General features: G+C 55.8%; 1 protein-coding gene across 2 annotated transcripts in view; it reads right to left on the minus strand.

Moving 5' to 3' along the window:
• Positions 1-4,935, minus strand: part of LOC148442146 (coactosin-like protein) — a 127,151-nt gene extending 122,216 nt beyond the window's left edge. The window contains exon 1 of one of the 2 annotated variants that reach the window (XM_088464174.1): positions 4,916-4,935. The gene's annotated coding sequence lies outside the window, so the exon portion shown is untranslated. The remainder of the gene's footprint in view (positions 1-4,915) is intronic. The other variant, XM_088464173.1, reaches the window with a different exon arrangement.
• Positions 4,936-7,743: the final 2,808 nt, after the last annotated feature.

Below are 7,743 nucleotides of genomic sequence, written 5' to 3' on the forward strand. Positions count from 1 at the left end.
ACGGGTCAAAGAGCACACGGGGCATTTACACGGGTCACAGAGCACACGGGGCATTTACACGGGTCACAGAACACACACGGGGCATTTACACGGGTCACAGAACACACGGGGCATTTACTCGGATCACAGAACACACGGGGCATTTACACGGGTCACAGAGCACACGGGGCATTTACACCGGTCACAGAGCACACGGGTCACAGAGCACACGGGGCATTTACACGGGTCACAGAACACACACGGGGCATTTACACAGGGCATTTACACGGGTCACAGAACACATGGGGCATTTACACGGATCACAGAGCACACGGGGCATTTACACGGTTCACAGAACACACGGGTCACAGAGCACACGGGGCATTTACACGGGTCACAGAGCACACGGGGCATTTACACGGGTCACAGAACACACGGGGCATTTACACGGGTCACAGAGCACACGGGGCATTTACACGGGTCACAGAGCACACGGGGCATTTACACGGGTCACAGAGCACACGGGGCATTTACACGGGTCACAGAGCACACGGGGCATTTACACGGGTCACAGAGCACACTGGGCATGCACACGGGTCAAAGAGCACACGGGGCATTTACACGGGTCACAGAGCAGACGGGTCACAGAGCACACGGGGCATTTACATGGGTCACAGAACACACACGGGGCATTTACACGGGTCACAGAACACACGGGGCATTTACTCGGATCACAGAACACACGGGGCATTTACACGGGTCACAGAGCACACGGGGCATTTACACGGGTCAAAGAGCACACGGGGCATTTACACGGGTCACAGAACACACACGGGGCATTTACACAGGGCATTTACACGGGTCACAGAACACATGGGGCATTTACACGGATCACAGAGCACACGGGGCATTTACACGGGTCACAGAACACACGGGTCACAGAGCACACGGGGCATTTACACGGGTCACAGAGCACACGGGGCATTTACACGGGTCACAGAGCACACGGGGCATTTACACGGGTCACAGAGCACACGGGGCATTTACACGGGTCACAGAGCACACGGGGCATTTACACGGGTCACAGAGCACACGGGGCATTTACACGGGTCACAGAGCACACGGGGCATTTACACGGGTCACAGAGCACACGGGGCATGCACACGGGTCAAAGAGCACACGGGGCATTTACACGGGTCACAGAGCAGACGGGTCACAGAGCACACGGGGCATTTACATGGGTCACAGAACACACACGGGGCATTTACACGGGTCACAGAGCACACGGGGCATTTACACGGGTCACAGAACACACACGGGGCATTTACACAGGGCATTTACACGGGTCACAGAACACATGGGGCATTTACACGGATCACAGAGCACACGGGGCATTTACACGGGTCACAGAACACACGGGTCACAGAGCACACGGGGCATTTACACGGGTCACAGAGCACACAGGGCATTTACACGGGTCACAGAACACACGGGGCATTTACACGGGTCACAGAGCACACGGGGCATTTACACGGGTCACAGAGCACACGGGGCATTTACACGGGTCACAGAGCACACGGGGCATTTACACGGGTCACAGAGCACACGGGGCATTTACACGGGTCACAGAGCACACTGGGCATGCACACGGGTCAAAGAGCACACGGGGCATTTACACGGGTCACAGAGCAGACGGGTCACAGAGCACACGGGGCATTTACATGGGTCACAGAACACACACGGGGCATTTACACGGGTCACAGAACACACGGGGCATTTACTCGGATCACAGAACACACGGGGCATTTACTCGGGTCACAGAGCACACGGGGCATTTACACGGGTCAAAGAGCACACGGGGCATTTACACGGGTCACAGAACACACACGGGGCATTTACACAGGGCATTTACACGGGTCACAGAACACATGGGGCATTTACACGGATCACAGAGCACACGGGGCATTTACACAGGTCACAGAACACACGGGTCACAGAGCACACGGGGCATTTACACTGGTCACAGAGCACACGGGGCATTTACACGGGTCACAGAGCACACGGGGCATTTACACGGGTCACAGAGCACACGGGGCATTTACACGGGTCACAGAGCACACGGGGCATTTACACGGGTCACAGAGCACACGGGGCATTTACACGGGTCACAGAGCACACGGGGCATTTACACGGGTCACAGAGCACACGGGGCATTTACAGGGGTCACAGAGCACACGGGGCATTTACACGGGTCACAGAGCACACGGGTCACAGAGCACACGGGGCATTTACATGGGTCACAGAACACACACGGGGCATTTACACGGGTCACAGAACACACGGGGCATTTACTCGGATCACAGAACACACGGGCATTTACACGGGTCACAGAGCACACGGGGCATTTACACGGGTCAAAGAGCACACAGGGCATTTACACGGGTCACAGAACACACACGGGGCATTTACACAGGGCATTTACACGGGTCACAGAACACATGTGGCATTTACACGGATCACAGAGCACACGGGGCATTTACACGGGTCACAGAACACACGGGTCACAGAGCACACGGGGCATTTACACGGGTCACAGAGCACACGGGGCATTTACACGGGTCACAGAGCACACGGGGCATTTACACGGGTCACAGAGCACACGGGGCATTTACACGGGTCACAGAGCACACGGGGCATTTACACGGGTCACAGAGCACACGGGGCATTTACACGGGTCACAGAGCACACGGGGCATTTACACGGGTCACAGAGCACACGGGGCATTTACACGGGTCACAGAGCACACGGGGCATGCACACGGGTCAAAGAGCACACGGGGCATTTACACGGGTCACAGAGCAGACGGGTCACAGAGCACACGGGGCATTTACATGGGTCACAGAACACACACGGGGCATTTACACGGGTCACAGAGCACACGGGGCATTTACTCGGATCACAGAACACACAGGGCATTTACACGGGTCACAGAGCACACGGGGCATTTACACGGGTCAAAGAGCACACGGGGCATTTACACGGGTCACAGAACACACACGGGCATTTACACAGGGCATTTACACGGGTCACAGAACACATGGGGCATTTACACGGATCACAGAGCACACGGGGCATTTACACGGGTCACAGAACACACGGGTCACAGAGCACACGGGGCATTTACACGGGTCACAGAGCACACGGGGCATTTACACGGGTCACAGAGCACACAGGGCATTTACACGGGTCACAGAGCACACGGGGCATTTACACGGGTCACAGAGCACACGGGGCATTTACACGGGTCACAGAGCACACGGGGCATTTACACGGGTCACAGAGCACACGGGGCATTTACACGGGTCACAGAGCACACGGGGCATTTACACGGGTCACAGAGCACACGGGGCATTTACACGGGTCACAGAGCACACGGGGCATGCACACGGGTCAAAGAGCACACGGGGCATTTACATGGGTCACAGAACACACACGGGGCATTTACACGGGTCACAGAACACACGGGGCATTTACTCGGATCACAGAACACACGGGGCATTTACACGGGTCACAGAGCACACGGGGCATTTACACGGGTCAAAGAGCACACGGGGCATTTACACGGGTCACAGAACACACACGGGGCATTTACACAGGGCATTTACACGGGTCACAGAACACATGGGGCATTTACACGGATCACAGAGCACACGGGGCATTTACACGGGTCACAGAACACACGGGTCACAGAGCACACGGGGCATTTACACGGGTCACAGAGCACACGGGGCATTTACACGGGTCACAGAGCACACAGGGCATTTACACGGGTCACAGAGCACACGGGGCATTTACACAGGTCACAGAGCACACGGGGCATTTACACAGGTCACAGAGCACACGGGGCATTTACACGGGTCACAGAGCACACGGGGCATTTACACGGGTCACAGAGCACACGGGGCATTTACACGGGTCACAGAGCACACACGGGGCATTTACACGGGTCACAGAGCACACACGGGGCATTTACACGGGTCACAGAACACACGGGGCATTTACATGGGTCACAGAACACACGGGGCATTTACATGGGTCACAGAACACTTCTTATACAATGCTCTCCACCCACCGAGGGATTAATTGACTATGTGCACTGTACAGAGTGTGTATAATATTTTTATATATATTACAGTCCTAGAGGTGCAAGATGTACACAGTCCTAGATGTGGGGGACAATGACAGTCCTAGAGGTGGGAGAGGACGACGAGACGGTCTTAGAGGTGGGAGAGGGAGAAGAGACAGTCCTAGAGGTGGGAGAGGGAGAAGACAGTCCTAGAGGTGGGAGAGGACAGTCCTAGAGGTGGGAGAGGGAGAAGACAGTCCTAGAGGTGGGAGAGGACAGTCCTAGAGGTGGGAGAGGGAGACGACAGTCCTAGAGGTGGGAGAGGTAAAAGAGACAGTCCTAGAGGTGGGAGAGGTAAAAGAGACAGTCCTAGAGGTGGGAGAGGGAGAAGAGACAGTCCTAGAGGTGGGAGAGGGAGAATACAGAGTCCTAGAGGTGGGAGAGGGAGAATACAGAGTCCTAGAGGTGGGAGAGGGAGAAGAGACAGTCCTAGAGGTGGGAGAGGGAGAAGAGACAGTCCTAGAGGTGGGAGAGGGAGAAGAGACAGTCCTAGAGGTGGGAGAGGGAGACGACAGTCCTAGAGGTGGGAGAGGGAGAATACAGAGTCCTAGAGGTGGGAGAGGGAGAAGAGACAGTCCTAGAGGTGGGAGAGGGAGAAGAGACAGTCCTAGAGGTGGGAGAGGGAGAAGAGACAGTCCTAGAGGTGGGAGAGGGAGAAGAGACAGTCCTAGAGGTGGGAGAGGGAGAAGAGACAGTCCTAGAGGTTGGGGGGACACAACAACGTCCCTGTGGATCACGTGTTACACTGACCCGGATCAGCGTCCTCAGCAGCTCAGCCAGAGCCGGGCAATCAGGACCAGTGATGTCATTAGACCCCGCCTACCCGGCTGCACTGCTCCGGAGCGATGTGATTGGCAGGTGGCCACTGGGCAAGGAGGAGCCAATGAAGGGGCAGATACATAGCGGCGCCATATTGAAGACTGGCAGATTTACCTCAGGTCCTAGTGCCCGCCCTGTGTGCTGCTCACTCACTGTTCTGTCATGAGGGGACATTCTCCCGACAGGTGACAGGGGAGCCCGGGGAGAGGGGGGCTCAGGGCTGTGGGACAGCAGGTGACAGGGAGTGCCCTGGGTGAGGAGCTGGGTGCCCGGGGTGAGGAGCTGGGGGACAGGGGTGAGGAGCTGGGGGACAGGGGTGAGGAGCTGGGGGACAGGGGTGAGGACAGGGGGACAGGGGTGAGGACAGGGGGTGTCTGGCTGGGGGCTCGGGGCAGGGAGTTCCCAGGGTCCTCGTGGTCCAGTCACAGCCCAGACATTAGGGGTTTCCCTGCTTCACCACAGGTGGGTAATTCACACTGACTGAGGTAATCATTGAGGCACCTGTGCTCATGCATGGCTATCCTTAGTACCTGGACTGTGGGGGTCATTCAGACCCGGTTGTTAGCACCGATGCTTTCGGACCGGGTCGATGGCCCCCCACAGAGCATGCGCACGACTAGTGATGTCAGTGGAGAGCTTCCGGCTCTGACAGAGTTAGAAGCTCTCCAGGGCTTATGACAAGTGAGACCCTACCCTACGGTCTCGTCGTATTCCCCGATGGTCTCTGACCATCGCGACCATCACCGGAGCGGTCGTTAGAGCTGTGGGTGTTAACCCACAGCCTAATGACCGCAACAGAGGCGGGCGGTCAGGATGGAAGTGGCCGCCCAGTTTGTGAGCGACCGCTTGCATCCTCCGACCGCCTCTGAATGAGGCCCTGTAAGTGGTACATAATTGGGGAACACTGCTCTAGCCCAGTGGTCTCTCATCTCTAATCCTCATGTGCTCCGAACAGATCATGTTTTCTGGATTTCTTAAAGTCAGGCACAGGTGAGTCAGGAATCCTTAAAGCATGGCCTGTTAAGAAAACTTGAGGCTTGAGAATCACTGCTCTAGCCTGTAATCTCTCACGAGCAGGACCCTCTGAACCCAACGTCCCCAGGGGGCAGAGATGTACTAAACTCTGTAAAGTGATAAATTACCAGCCAATCAGCTCCTAACTACCATGTTACCGGCTGCATTTGAAAATTGACAGGAGCTGATTGTCTGGTAGTTTATCACTTTCCAGAGCTTAGTACATCTGTCCCGTGTGGCCTGCGGCATCCAGCCATTTGCGTGCTGTCCATCCTGTATGCCGCCATCTATAACTGTATGATTGTCACGTGATATGTACATGCTCTGAGATTACACCCATAGCGTCTCTGCGCCGCTGCTCCAGCGTGACGTCTACATTCATATCGCTCGTGTTCTTCTGTAGAACGTTTCCTGCGCGGTGATACAGAACTTTGATGATAAAAGTCTGATAGAATATGACAGCGTTCCAGGGGAGAGGTGCAGCACTAGGGGCCCAATATCAGTCATTTGCAATGCGATCTGGGAGCGATATTAGCGCCTATGATCGCACTGCAGGATGCGATTATAGCGCCGGGATGTATCAAATTGCATGTGTCAGTATTAAGGGACAGGGGCTCTGAAAGTAGCACATCCCTGCATGTATGTGGTCTGCGGCTGCTACCAGAAAAGGTATCAGAGATATCTGCTGCGGTCCCTCAATTTAGGGTCAAGCTGCGGGAAAAGTGGGTTAGGGGGGTTATGATACTTACCTTATCCTGTCGGGATTCTGACTGTCGGCATCTCTACCACCGGGATTCTGGACCTGATTCAGTAAGCAACGCAAAGGAGAGAACGCACGCACTTGGCCGATGTTTTTGTACTGCACGTGCGCGAACTAGCCAGAGCGATCGGGTAAGCATATGCAGACTACACGCAGACCCCTTCCGATTTTGATTGACAGGAAGTGCCGTTTGTGAGTGGTGATGGGAGGTGGGCGGGCGAACGCAGGCGTGCCTGTGCGTTGGGATGCTGTTTTAGGGGCGTCCATAATTAAGCCATTGTGGCGACAGACGCAGTGATGAGACTACGTGAACACTGGAAGTTGCCAAGATCCTGCGCGTGGTCTGGTCATCCACTATTATGCAAATGTGGTCGATGGTTCTCGATGTTACCGATGTTTACGCTATCTTGCGCGCTGATTAGGCTGTGAGTAAATGGAGGTGGGCGGCTTAATGTAGGACTGGGCGGCGGCATCTTGTGCTGCGGTCTCCGTGCGTATTCATTGATTAGCATATTCTTGCAGCGGATGGGTGCGTGCGTTCTCTCCTTTGCGTTCCTTGCTGAATCAGGCCCTCTGTACCCGGGATCGGTATGATTTACCGCCGGCCGCATGGTTCAAATCCCGACAGCGGCAGCCCGACATGGGTGAAAATCCAGAACGGTAATTAAGGTAGGTAATCCTAATCTCCCCTCCCCCCCCCCCCTAACCCTAACCATCACTTAGGAGTGCCTAACCTCCCCCCCCCAGTGCCTAACCCTAACCCCTCCTTCCCCGCTGCCTAAACCTAAGTCTCCCGGGCTGGTGCCTAACCCTAACCCCCCCTTCCCCTAGCCTAAACCTAAGTCTCCCGCGGGGGTGCCTAACACTAAGTCCCCCCTGGGAGCCCCTAACCTAACCCTCCCCCCCCGCGGCTGTCCGCGCCCGGGGCCCGGCTTACCTTCGATCGGGATGCCGGGCGTCGGGCTCCCGGCGTAGGTAAAATGAC

The sequence above is a fragment of the Taudactylus pleione genome, unplaced genomic scaffold (assembly GCF_031769625.1).
Source record: "Taudactylus pleione unplaced genomic scaffold, aTauple2 ptg001606l, whole genome shotgun sequence".
Lineage (NCBI taxonomy): Eukaryota > Metazoa > Chordata > Amphibia > Anura > Myobatrachidae > Taudactylus > Taudactylus pleione.